The sequence below is a fragment of the Patagioenas fasciata genome, chromosome 2, assembly GCF_037038585.1.
Source record: "Patagioenas fasciata isolate bPatFas1 chromosome 2, bPatFas1.hap1, whole genome shotgun sequence".
Classification (NCBI taxonomy): domain Eukaryota; kingdom Metazoa; phylum Chordata; class Aves; order Columbiformes; family Columbidae; genus Patagioenas; species Patagioenas fasciata.
The window spans coordinates 141,992,452-142,006,666 of NC_092521.1; positions in this window are offsets into that span (position 1 = coordinate 141,992,452).

A 14,215-nucleotide genomic window follows, 5' to 3' on the forward strand; every position below is an offset into this window, starting at 1 on the left:
TAGTAAATACAGATTTTCTAATGTGCACATGCATTAAATCCAGTAGTTCTGCAAACATGAAAAGAGTTGGCTGTGACTGGTACGTGGGGCTGGTAAGAAATTGTGTCAAAACTTTTTCCTAGTGGGAAAGTCGATTGTTTTCCTAAAGACAATTTTAATTTAATATGGAGTCATTTTGCTTTCTGTGAAAGTACTTCTGTGACATGTTAGTGCCTTTGAAATAGTATTTCTGTTCCAAATGGTGACACTCTTGTGATGTCTTTTGTATTGCTTATCATCTGTAAAGCAAGAAATTTCACTTGCTGGTGTGGAGCAGAGTGCTGAGTGTCATGGTGTGACAGCCCACCAGAGGTCCACTTCTGTCTGCAGAACAGGGCAGTTGATAACTGACGTAAAAATCCTCTGAGATATTGGCAGTGGCTTGTTAATGGAAATTTCTTCACCAAACAAGTAAAACAATCCTAAAACATTTTGGATGTTCTCAGTGTGAAAAAAATACTCTCCTGATCTCTTCTGTCAGCCATTGTCTGTGAAGGGAAGCAATACCTGACACTTCAGAGCTTTCTCCTCTTGCAGATGAAGATGTCATAAGGGCCTGTGCCTGGAAATGGGAACTCTACGTTTTCTGGCAGAACATCAAGTGTGCATTTTGAAGAAGGAATAATTGCTGGAACAGAAAATAGATATGGCAGTATTTTCCAACACTCTAACTCTTCAACTAAAGATCGTAGTACATTATTGTACTACATTAATATTGTACATAGTATTTGTGTATTTTATGGATGTAGTGTGGGAATCACTTGCTGAAATTTGGTTAAGCAATACGGGATGCTTTCCCCCTACAAGTCTTAGCAATGTATCTTAAAAAGAAGAAAAAAGGTTGTGTTTCAGAAGGGATGGCTTATACTCACCATAGAAAACACTGACTTCATTAGGATCAGATTTTATCCTTAGGCAGGATGTGAAATCTTCCACATTACCTCTCGAGCTAATGTAGGCAGCAAGACTAGATTGTCATCTTCGTGGAATGTCCCCAGAGTGGGATGAAGAACACTGGGAAAAATGTAGTCTAATTCCAAGCGCTACAGGGGAATATGGTGCACCCAGGAGACTCCAGCTGTGACCTGTCACCTTTTTGCATTTAGTCCCTCTGGCTTCTCTCTTTCCCATTTCTTTTCCCTGTTCCAATCCAAGTGTTTAACAAGTGGGTGCAGATTATTTTTTTCAGAGGCTTACAGTTTGGCCAAAATTCAGTAGATTTGCATGAGAGCCACAGCAAGTACATCCCTTTCACCTCTTTCCTCCCCTAAGCTCTGTACTTTCTGAAATATACCTTACTGCTCTAAACTGTCAAAGATGCAGATTTTATTTAACCAAAGAAAAACACCTGTTTTTTGTTAGCCTCATTCTTGGAAATGACCGGATTGCTTTGGCTAAAACTTAAACAGAAAGACATCTGGCATGAATAGGTTCAGTTTATCTCTTTAAAGTTACATAAAGCTGTAAACAATGAAAACCAGAGTCTTAAACAGGAAATACTGGGCAATCTCAATAAACAGGTGTGATAACCAGCCTGTCAGTGATTTTACAGTTGTGTTAAATACATGTTCTCTAGTTGTATCCTTGACTTCATCTCTAGTTTTGGATGTGCTCTGTGGTGGGAATTACAAGTGGATATGGAGTCTAATCTGGGCTCTACAGGTGCCAAACGGCAGTCTTGGCTTGACTTCATAGACTCAGAAGCATACCCAGGGGAAGAACAATTGAGGTCTTGTTACTAAGATGTGTAGAATAAACTCATAATTCTCTCACTTATGTAAGTAAAGAAAAAAAAAAGGTATTATTGTCATTGCTCAGATTTCTCATGGATCATAACTAAATCCTGTCAATGGTAATTCTGTGTATTTTTCCTTATGTCCTATATGTTGTATCAAAGATAAAATGGAAGTGTTTGTGAATTCCTTGAGAGCAGTTATTAAGCAAGATATTTCAATAAAGACCTCAAAGATAAGAAAGAAGTTTTGTCAAAAGAAAAGAGAAAAATAGGTCTGTTTCATGGTAATATTCTGAAGGCACAGGGAAATTTGTGTCTCCCTTGGGGTTTGTAACATCTCTTCAGGAATAAGGGAATTATAGAAAAACTTGAAACATTGTTCAAGAATGGAAGAATTTAATATCTCATATAAAATAGCATTAGATGTGTTAAACTCTAGGAATCTGTTAGGAGGCCAGACAACCTGTTTTGTCAGAGAACAGAGTTATTCAAGGCGTGTTTTAAAAGCCTTCTGAATGAAAGACAAAACAAACCACAAACAAACACAAACCGAAAAAAAAAGCCAATAAAATTTTATATTGAATCTGTTGGGGAGGATTATAAAACTGTGAAAGATAGTGATGAAACAGGCATTTGCCATCTATAAAGTATCAGAAACTATAATAAACTAAGGAGGGCTATAAAGGGCAACAAAAGACTTGTTTTGGCACAAAGGAGGATGGTTCAGGGTATTTCAATGGAGAATATTGGCATATAGTTTAAAATAGAATTTTTCATTGAGCTGATGTTTAAGAATTAATACTGAATATGTTTTATTTAAAATTTATTTTTACATTTTGATAGCCCAACCAAATTGTTAGTAGTTTCTGAGTAATATTAGTAAAGAAATATATTTTATTTTTGTCTTTTTTTAATACATAGGGACTGGAAGGTCTGTTTGGCCCTAAAGGACCTTATGGACTGCAGGTAAATGAAAAATAAGGTTTAAAAGTATTATTACATAGTTTTGTGAGAGAATTTGTATCATCCAAGAAGATATATTTCACATGTTATATATTCACAGGGTTCATTAATTTGAGGCACAAATATGATATTAATGATACAACAATTAGTTGATTTAGATTTCATTCTCATATTCTTTCCATTCTAAAAGTATTCTTCCTCATAAAACCAGCATTGTTTTCCTTAATAATAGTAATCTTTAGGAACTCAGCAATTGTTTTGATAAATAAAGTAGGCCAAAATATTTGGAAAAATTAAGAGTAATTCAAATAGAATGGTCTATCATATATCAAAGGCAAAATTGGCAGCCTGTATTTTCGTACTTATCTGTTTCGTTTTTCATCATTCCACTTCCCCTGCTACTGTTGAAGTGGGTCACAGTGACTTTTTCCTGTCTGTTTCCAATAGTCACCTACTGGTTCTTTTTATAAAAGAGGTGAAATTGAGTTTGTGTGTTGCTAACATTTTCCCGTAGGAAAGTATGGGACATGAGTTTAGTTAATAATTGCAATAATCACATCATCTAACTTTTATTTTAAGAGGAAATTCTTTAGGTACTAGGGTATCAGCACCTTAAATGTGTGACATCTTACTCATTTTTTGAGTCCTAATGATGGTCCAAATATGCTATGAACTTATACACAAACTACAGAGGAGGTGTTTCCTGTGTCTCTGGCACAAGAGAGATTCAGATAAATTTAAAAATGAAAAATTGTATTTTGAACCAGTAAATGCTGTTACTCTAATGACAGGTGCCAAGCAAATTTAAAGGAAACACAAGAGCTATTCAGTGTTTAAGAATACAGAAGATTTTCACCTTCTCAGAAAATACTGTGTCACAGTTACTAGATCAGATGAACTGTTGGGACACACACGTCTTATAACTGATCATTCTACCATACTCAGAAATTATATTTCCTATGTTGATCTCAAAATAAATGCTGGAACAGAATTTGGTTAGTGACACCATGAATTTCTCAAAAACTTCTGAGCCTTTTAAACTCTTGGATCTTTGCTTCTGTTTTCCACAGTGTGATTTTCCACTTTTACTTTTCCTGTAGCTGTCTCTAAATTTGCACCTTTGTCCAACAGCAACATATTTATTTATAAATAATGCAGAATACTTGTTTAGTTTTGAAATTGTACTTAATTAATCAGAATATTAACATCTTCATCGCTATTGTACAATAGCTATAATACATAAAAGCTGGTTTTTTGTATTTCCTTGCTCCTTGTAATTGATATGGCTAAAGAAACACATAAAAATAAATAAATCATTAAGGATCTAATTCAGCTTGACCTTTGGCAAGTCTCATTTTAATCATACATTTTCTGGCCTCTCAGACATTGCTTACAGTTCTGATCAGTCGCTTTTATGTTCCTTGGAAGATCTGCTTGATTCTAATACCATGTATGAGAATTGCTTTCATGCAGTTGTGTCTCAAACTGTTTCCAGGGATTTCTCTTCATGAGATGAGGTATGAATTCGCTTTTTTTTAACTCTGGCTGCAGAATATTCTAGGTTTGTTCTGTGTACAAATGTGTGAGTTCTTTAAGAATTTTGAATAATGTAGGGACTTGGTACAGTGGAAGTTCAATTATGAGCTTCTTCCTTAAAGATCTCTTAAAGTTCCTAAGAGATCAAGATATACCAAGGTTAGTTAATGATTTTTGATACATTAATTGGAAACAGCTTTTTTCCCTACGACTGTGTTATGCTTTTCCACATTTGTTTCTTGGAAGTTTGGTTTTTTTTTGTTTTTTTTTTTTTTAGTTTATGTGCATCTCTGAGATTTATTGTATTTATGTCATGTCTAACCAAGAGGACTAGCCAAACTAGTCAAATTCCATCAGGAATATGGAAACAGAACACTTAAATACTACTGTAGTTTTGCATGTCACAACACAATGTAAACACTGACTTCTTAAAGACATTGCAGTTTTTAAAGAAGCTATGTAAATCGACTGCTGCTCTTCTCTTTACAGAAAAAGAAAAAAAACCACATAGTCTGACATTGCTGTCATTCACATTACTTCTGGTTTGGATTATGATTACTCAAATTTGCAAAAGTTCTTGCTTGGTGGAGCCTAGCAGACTGTGTCAGATGTGCTGTTGTGTTCCTCCGTGCCATGATGCATAACCTTACATACTGCATATGGGCATATCTGATTTTAGGTAACAGAAAGTAGCTTCAAACTCCTCTCAGTCCATGTAAAATTTATATTTTTTTAATAATATGCCAAATTATACAGATTCAGCAGTGTGATTGTGAAAGTTGTAGGTACAGATTGCAAGGTTATTTCCCCTAGGTGTTAGTATTTCTTCTGAAAATAATTTATTTGTGCAAATCATACTTTCATTCTTTGTATATGCTATGATTATCACTTAATTTTGTACTTTTTCATAATAAATTCCTAATGCAAGTTACCGTATTCAAATGCCAATTATTTTCAGGGTGAACAAGGTTCCGAGAATCCAGTAGGTCCAGCTGGCCCACTATGTCTTTTGACTGAGATATTAAAAATATTAATAATAAGCCTTTTGAGTAGGGAAGGTGACTGTTTTTAGACAGCAGAGCATCCTGTGCCACTGCATAGGGTTGGGTAAGAGTGAAAGAACATCGCAACTTCACTTATTCCGTTATTATCGGTTGCTGCTGTCCGTGTTAGTGACTGAGATGCGCAGAAATGTGAGCAAGGGAAATTGAAATAAAGACAGCAAGACTTTCACAGACACATTTCCTTCTAAAGAGAATTACTTAGTTTTATTAATTGCAAAACTAATCTATGAAAACTTTGGAATTAATCTCTTATTGTGGAGGGGTTTCGTTAGAAGGAGATATGTTGTTGAATTAGTCAGGCCCAAAGGAATCTCAAGACCACTTCGAGAAGCTGAGAACAGAATCTGCTGTGAGAAAGAGGGGCGTTTCTTCATTAACAGGGCCTCAGCATGGCGTGAGTCGTCAGATCTATCATCGGTGGGGCTCCAGCGTGTGGACTGCCCATGATACTCATTTAGCGAATCCATGCTTGGAGCATGGATGCATGATTAGAGAATAGTTGCGTATATAAGGAGACATGTTTCTGTAATAAATTACTTTGTGTGATTCACATTGAGTCAGAGTGCTGAGTCCTTTATCGTTCCAACATCTTATCTTTTTAGGATATCCAGGGTCCTGAAGGAACACCTGGACCAAAGGAATCCCAAGGTTTGGGTCTTCAAGGTCTAAGGTGGCCTGTGAATAAAATCCATTATTTTAAAAGGGTAGAGCAAGGGATATATGAGAATGAGGACAAACTTTTTTATACATTTAGTGCTCCCATTCTTCTAAGGAAACTCTTGAAAGAAAAGGTTTGGATCATTATCAGTAGTTGACTTACAGAGAGAACTCCTCCTGAGCTTCCTCCCTGCTGCTGCCTCCTGGAACATCTCCTTTTTCTCAGTGCAAAGAGGAGAAACCAAACATTTTTGCAGGGAGCCTGCACTTTGCATGGTGAGGAAGCACAGTAGAGTAAATGATGTAACCAGAAGTATTGTTTACAATCACTAAGTGACCACATATTTCCTTCTGTGGCTTTGAAATATTTGGAAGTCTACTTCTGCCAGGGTCCTGGGGGTGCTCATAGGCCTCAGTGACTGCGACTGGCCTCCCCTGGGACCCCCACCCACACCCACCGTCTCCTACCAAGGGCCCAGGGGACATGTCTCAGCTCAGCCTGGGGCCTTCAGTCCCTGCCTAAGCCATGTTGTAGGTGTGTGTGCCCATCTCTGCCCCTGTCCCTGGATGGGCCTGGGCCCTACCCTGCAGAGAGCTACTCTCCTGGATGGAGCCCTCAGCTTGGTCAGGACTTGTCATGCAGAACTCCAGGCATAACAGAGCAGAACTATTCCTATTCTATTCTATTCTATTCTATTCTATTCTATTCTATTCTATTCTATTCTATTCTATTCTATTCTATTCTATTCTATTCTATTCTATTCTATTCTATTCATGCTATGCTATGCTATGCTATGCTATGCTATGCTATGCTATGCTATTATCTCACAGTGAGTCAAATAACAGAGAGACTATTTGCCTGAAATGACAGGGGGAGTTTAGCTCTAAAACCGCTTTCAAGAACACACAATACAATGGATACAAGTGTTTGTTTTGTTTTAGTTTATTTTTAATTTCTTAATTTATTGATTTTTTTTTGATGTTATGTTATTTCATGTCATTTTATTTCAATTTCTGACTCTGTTTCAGAGCCAATGCTCACAAGCATTAATACAATGCCCATGTGTAGCCAGGGGCAGACTGATGCATTCTTCAGTTTAGCTTGAAAAAACATCCCTTGTAGGCTGGCAAAGGCAAGTCACAGAGCTGCGAGAGCAGCAGCAGGAAGAGAGGCCAAGCTGTCCCTGATTCCTGAAGAGGGAGAGTGTGAGGAATGAGGATCAGGACTGATCATGCATAAAAGAAGAAGAAGAAGAAGAGGTGTGTGGTACTGTGGGATCTTTCCCAAAGTGTGACACATAGCAATGCCAAGCACACATTTTTACCTTTCAGTTTGTATTAGTTGTTTTTGGTTGTTTTTTTGAGGCGAGTTTTTGGAAGTTGGTTGTTTGACACTATTAGGTTGTTGGTAGGTTGTGTTTGTAGGTCACTAAAGGCTGGTTGGCCTAGGTTGTTTAAGGTTTGTTGAGTTTGATTTAGGTTGGTGGTCTTAGGTTGCTTGTTTTAGGTTTGATGGTTTAGCTTGGTTTCGGTTGGTTAGTTTAGGTTGGTTGTTTTTGTTTGTTTGATGTGATTTTGTTAACACTGATGTATGTTGTTTAGCTTAGGAGGTTTATTTTGACTGGTTTCTTTGGTTGATGTTGTTTTATGAAGGTCCTTTAGCATTGGTTGTGTTAGTTTGGTTTAGGTTTTTAGTTTAGATAGATAGCTTGGTTCAGGTTGTTTAGGTAGTTTTAGGTTGGTTGGTTGAGGCAGGTTCATTGAGGATGGTTGTTAGAGGCTGTTTCTTGAAGGTTGATTGGTCCAGGTTGCTTGATGTAGGTTATTTTTGGTTGAATTTGGTTTAGGTTGGTTGTTTTAGGTGGGGTATCTGAAGTTGTTTTCATTTACATTGTTTTCAGTTGTTGGTTTTAGATTGTTTTAGGTCATTTGGTTTAGATTGCACTCCCCTCTAGAACCTTCAAACAAGGTCAAGGTCCATTTGTAGGAGAAGGTAGGGTAGTGAAGCTTCCAAGTCTCCAGACACATCCAAGTGAGGCGGTGCATGGGGGGTAGGGTATTTTTGGTAGTGTGTTTGTTAGTTGATTGAGCTTGGTTGGGTTTTGATTGTTTAGGTTTTATATTGTGTTTTAGCTTGGTTGTTGAAGTTTGGTTGGTTTAGAGTGGTTTTTAGCTTTGTCATTTTCATTTGGTTGAGGTCATTATGGTTTGGTTTAGGTGGTTTTAGGTAGGTTTAGGTCATTTGGCTGATATTGCCTTGTTTAGGTTTAGGTCATTTTAAACAAGTCATTTGAGTTTCTATTTTTTAGGTTGGTTTAGGTTGTTTAGTTTTGGTATTTGGTTTAGCTTGGTTGTTTCATGCAGTTTTATGCTTTCTGAGGCTCTTTGTTATTTGCTTTATGTTGTTTAACAGTTGTTTTAGGTTGGTTGGTTGATGTTGTATAGGTTCTTTGGTTTTGGGTGTTTTAGGTTGGAAGTTGAGGTTATTTTTGTGTGTGATTTGTTTTAGGTTATGTTTGTTTGGATTTAGGATTGTTTCTTTGGTTTTAGCTTGTGTTTGTTGGTATCAGGTTTTGTTGTTTGGTTTTGGGTGGTGTCTGGATGATTTGGATGTGATGGTGATCTGGCTGTGATACCTGATCGACATCCCTTTTTTTAAGCTAGGTTTGTTTGAGCTAGTTTTGTTTGATGTTTAGATTCTTTAGCTTGTGTGTTTTAGCTTTTATTAGGTTGGTTTAGGTTGGTAGTTTTAGTTTATTTAGCTTGGTTTAGGTCATTTGGTTTAAGTTGATTTAGGTTTTTTAGGTCCCTTTGTTTAGTTTGGTATAGGCTTTTTGGTTGATGTTGGTTTAGGTTGTCTGGTTTAGGTTGGTTTAGGTTGTTGAATTTTTTTGTTCTAGGTGGGTGGTTTGAGGTTGCTAAGGTTCTTAGGTTGGTTTAGGGTGTTTGTTTTGGATTGGTTTAGGTTGTTTGTTTTGGGATGGATTCGATTTTGTGCAGGATGGTTTAGGTTGTTTGTAGGTAGGTTGGTTTAGATTGGGTTGGTTTAGGTTTTTTAGGTAGGTGGGGTTAGGTTTTTTGATTCGAGTAGGCAGATTTAGGGTGTTCAGGTCTTTTCTTGTGGTTTACGTTTTTACAGATTGTTTGATTTGGGTTTGTTTGGTAGGTTTGGTTTTGGTTGTTTAGGTGGGTTGGTTTAGGTCTTTTTGGTCATTTGGTTTAGGTTGGTTTAGGTTGTTTAGGTTGTTTTAGGTTTGTTGTTTTCAGTCATTTTGTGCTGTATGAGGTTACATGTTTGTAGGTGGTCTGTTTCTCAGATGTTTGAGGTTGTTTAAGCTTTGTTCTTTTAGGTCATTTAAGGTTGGTTTTGGTTTAGGTTGGTTGCTTGAGGTTGATTTAGGTTGGTTCAGGTAGTTTACTGTAGATTATTAAAGTTCTTTTTAGGTTGTTCATGGCTAGTTGTTTGAAGTTTTTTAAGGTAGATTGGTTTAGGTTCTTTAAGGTTCATTGTTTCCAGTTGTTGAAGGTCGGTTTAGGTTAGTTGTTTTATGTTGTTTTAGATAGGCTGTTCTAGCTATGTTTAGGGCCACCATTGTGGAGATGAGCAGCAGGCTCCCAGCCAAAATGGCTCAAAGAAGCCATGGCAAGGGGCCATGCTCAACGCTGCAGAGGAAGGCAAAAAAACCCTGGAGACACTTACTGTCCCACATGGGGGAAAAAAAAAGCCTTCCTCCCCCCAGCTGCAGGGCACGAGAGGCCATCTTCCTGGTGCTTGAGCAGCAGGCAGTAACTGAGCCAAAAGGGAGCAGAGGAGCCATGTGAGCCAGACCTGGCTCCTTGTCCCACAGGCTGCTCACACCTCCCAGGATCTGCGCAAGCCCTATCCTCCCTTGAGCTGGAGCCATCTCGGGGACTTCCGAGAGTGTCCGAATGCCTCTGACCTGATGGACCTTGGGAGCACGAATCCTTCCTGTGCCTGTCAGGACAGCAGTGGGTACTCCAAAGCACTGCAACCCCTTGCAGCCCCTCTGTATCCTATTTCTTACGGCTCCTGAGCCTGTCTCCACATGGAATGTAGATGGTGAGCTCTGCAGTTCCTTCAAGAAGTCATTCCCTTGATCTTGCCACTACTATCCAGCTGAAAAGGCTTTCCATCCATCAGATAAGCTTGGAAGGTGGCCCGGGCAGTCCCTGTGCCGTTCCTTCTCAATGCAGCAAGTGACATGTGCTTCTATGCTGTCATTTAAGGAGAGGCTGTCTGCTTGGGAAGAAGTCCTGAATGGTTTTGCACTGTTTGCCGTATCTTTCCTTGGACTTGATAGCTCTTTTCCTGTTTGATATCTTCCTTGAAAGTCATGACAGCCCTCTCAGGCTTTGTCTTGCTCCTTCTAGCTGTTGCCTCCTTTTGTAGGCCCTCCATGTTCCTAACCAACTACTTAGTCTTCGTTTGCATTCATTCCAGATGGACTTGATCTTTCCAGAACCCAAGGAGTGAGAAATGTCCATAGTGGTCCAGGTGAGTATTCACCTGGGCTTTGCACAAGGCTTGCCTTTCCTATGGAAATGCCTTGCCTGATACACCAGAATGCATTTGCCTCTATCACATTTGTGGCTCACAGTCACGCTGTGATGTACTCATGCCTCCAGGAGCATTTTCCTACTCTGATGTGTCCAATCAGTGCCAGAAGCTCATGGTGCTCCACCTGACGTTGAGCTCCCTATTTCTGCCCTGTAGATCTTTATGCAGAGTTTCTTGATGTAGAGGATGTGTTTGTTTGGGGTTTTTGTGGTGTTGTTTGTTTGTTTTCGTGGTGGTGGGGTAGAGGACAAGGTGAGCCTGGTCCAAAAGAGGACTGTGAAATTTCAGGATCCAGATTGCAAGGGAATAAATCTGTTTTGTACAGGTTACTATTTTAATCCTTATTTTATTTTCTTACAATTGAAAGTAATAATTTACCTTAAAACTAACGAGGCACATTTCTAAGGCCAGTATTGCATGTGTTCCAAAGTGACACAACAAGAGTGTCGTTTGAACTCTTTGAAAACCCAGAACTGTACTTATGCAGATCCTACTACTTTGCTGATGATTTCACTGATCACTGTCAGCTTTCATTGGCTTTGCAGCGCTCAGAAGAGCTGTATATCAGGTACCAGCACTCCCAATCTCAGTATCTAAAAGAGAGGAATGTGTGAAATTAGTATTTATTTTCTCAGGAACTGATAGGAACGAAGAAGTAAAACCAGTTCTTCCACAAGATATCCTCCCCCCTTGAAGCATTGTATCTTAGCCTTTAAAGTTTTAGTCTTTAGCTTCCACCTTCTGTGGGAGAAATATTTTGCCCAGACAGGAGTCTCATTTACTATTTGTCATTATTAGATGCTGAATGAGTCAGGCGGGATGCAATACTGTCATTATGCGTTATCACGTCTGTACACCAGAGGGCAGGATTTAGATAGCATAAATATTTTTATAGTTTACATGAACTGAATGCAGCAGCTAAATGATCTATTTGATATGTTTATTGTAATCTGATTTTCAAAAGGCATAGAATCATGCCTTTACTTACATATTGTATGAATAACAATGGCACTGAATTAAGATATACCTAGTAATAGGAACAGTGTTTTTTAAAAACTGTTTAAAATGTGTGCTTTAAATTCATCCATTAGATAAGTCTTCTAGCCAGAAAAAAATCTACCATTCTTTACAGTAACTATTGTCATTCTTACTGAGTGAAGAGCATACTGGGGAAAAAAAGTGAATTTAGGGTAGTCAGTTTTGTTCAATATGGTCAACCAAGCTGATCCAAAGTGTAAGTCGTTTGACATATTACGTTCATGTACTATAGAACAGTCACCTTCTTTCATGCTTTTTTAGATCTGTACCACATTCTCATTCAGTTATTACTCCTTAAGCGACAGAATCGTTAATTTACTTTCTCTGTCTTCATGCAGAAGCTCTTTGTCAGCTCTCTCTGTTTCTTTTTATTCCTTCTTTGCCATTTTTGAGTTGCAGTAACAAGAATACTAGGAAGTTTTCACGGATAGGTATTGTACCAGGACAGCAAGCTGATACATTATTTTTTCCAACAGAGTAGGTGATTTAGCATGAATGCAGGAACTGCAGGCTTATTAACTCAAAATTCAATAACAACATTAATTTTACAGATCAAACTTTATATTGTAGACCAGAGCTTTAGTATGGTCACATAATGAGCACATTTAGAGAGATTCGATAGTCCTGGGAGTGAGATGCACGGAGCATTCGATGCAGAGCAGCCATTGAAACAGTCCTGTACTAAACAGCTCGGCAAGAAGTACTAGTGTTAAAAACAGCGCTGTAAATCTGAAGGCTTTACTTCTATTAAATTTGATTTCTAAGTGAATATAAACCTATGAAACTGTATACCATCAAGACAAGTGAAAAAAAAAAAAAACGAACAAAGCCCCAACAAACAAACAAAACCCCAAAACAGCAACAACAAAGACAAAAAATCCCCACAACAAACAAAAAATCCACAGGCACGAAAACCCCAAACCACAAAACACTAAAGCTCTGAGTTGTACATCTACAATCCCATAACAGAACTGTCAAGATCCACATTGTATAATACTTCCAAAACACAGTAAGCAGTGAAGAAGAGCTTAAGCTGTTTTCAGAAACCAGTTACATACAATATGTAACAGATCTACAGACTTTCTAGCCAGAGAAGTACAACCAAACTTGACCCCATTGCTGTCTGAATACTGGATGTTTGTGAAAACTGCCAAGTTAAATGTGTATTTGACCAGTCAGGGACTGTTATGTCCAAAAATCACAAATGTTAAGATTTTCTGACCTCTACCAGATGAGAGCCATGTTTGCAGGTCCAAAAAAGAAGTGAGAAATCTTTGAACACAGCTGGAAATCCATTCATTGAATTCTGTTTTGGCACATAGTGTAGATAAACCCTAATGACTGCTGGAAAAAGTGTTTTCCATAGCTGACAGTCTGTATCTGGATGGATAGGCTGTTTGCAAGTCTTGATCTAAGCATGCATAAGGGGAAGACTAAGTATGCAAACAGTATGAGTGATCCATTTGAATAATTCATTACTAATTAAATGCTTAATCATCACTGTTGTGGCTGATGCAACACATGCTGCATGATGCCGCTAGTTATCGTTTATATACAGCATTAACAGATATTTAGTGTAAGAAATTGTGTTCCATTTAAACTCTTCAGCCTCAGTTTGTATAATGAGGGCAAGATTTATTTAATGAAGACAGTTAAGCTGCACGGAGGTGACACAGTCTTGTCTGTCATCTGATAGGAGATGATGTAGAGGTTTCTAGGAAGGAGGCCTTTCAGTTTCAGGCTGCAGCTGCTGGGGCAGCTAATCCTTCCTCACTTGTGCTGGGGAAAGACTGTAAGTGGTGGTGGCATGTATGATCTTTTTCTGGTAGCAACATGTTCCTGCAGAACATTTCATGTCAACAGAGCGTGCACACGCTGACAGTTCTGTGTAGGAATGGTCCTGTGTACAATCATCTGGCAGATGTACAGCTCTCCCATGCAACCAGGTTGGCATTATCTCCATCTTTGCAAAGGGCTGAGACCCCATCGAGTTACTTGGTATGTGTTGTCTCACCCTTGAATTAAGTTGAAGTTACATATGCTGTCATACTTGAGGCTTACGGCACACATGAATAGATGATGGGTGTTTGCAAAGGTGTGATTTCTAGCTGAATGTCTTTCTAAAAAGGGATCTACCCTTGTAGAAGCAGATAGGGGGTAATTAAGAAAGTGTTTGGCCTATCAGCAGAGGAGACTTTGCTCCCAGGCTGAATGAAAGGTGCTCCTGCTAACCTGAATGAGGGCAGAGACTTTTTTATGCTCACTGGCCAGTGATGTACTATTACTTTTTCCCCTGTTCTTTCCCCTTCACCAAAATTTGAATGAAATCAGCAGGAAATGTACATACTTAAAAGCTCCTAGCCAGCATATTCCATTGCTGTTCTTTAAACACTAAATGAAGGGCAAAGCAAGCATGATTTCTGTACAGTTTTCTACAAGGGAACTGAAAAAAGACAGGAAAGTGTGATTATCTACACCATTTTATAATGGCAACAGTTTGTGAAACACCACTTGTTTCAGTGTCTAGGGCCAGGGAGATCAAACAATGCAATAACTGTCCAATTTAGGAGAAACTCTGGCCTATAAGACATCCGGCTATGTCAC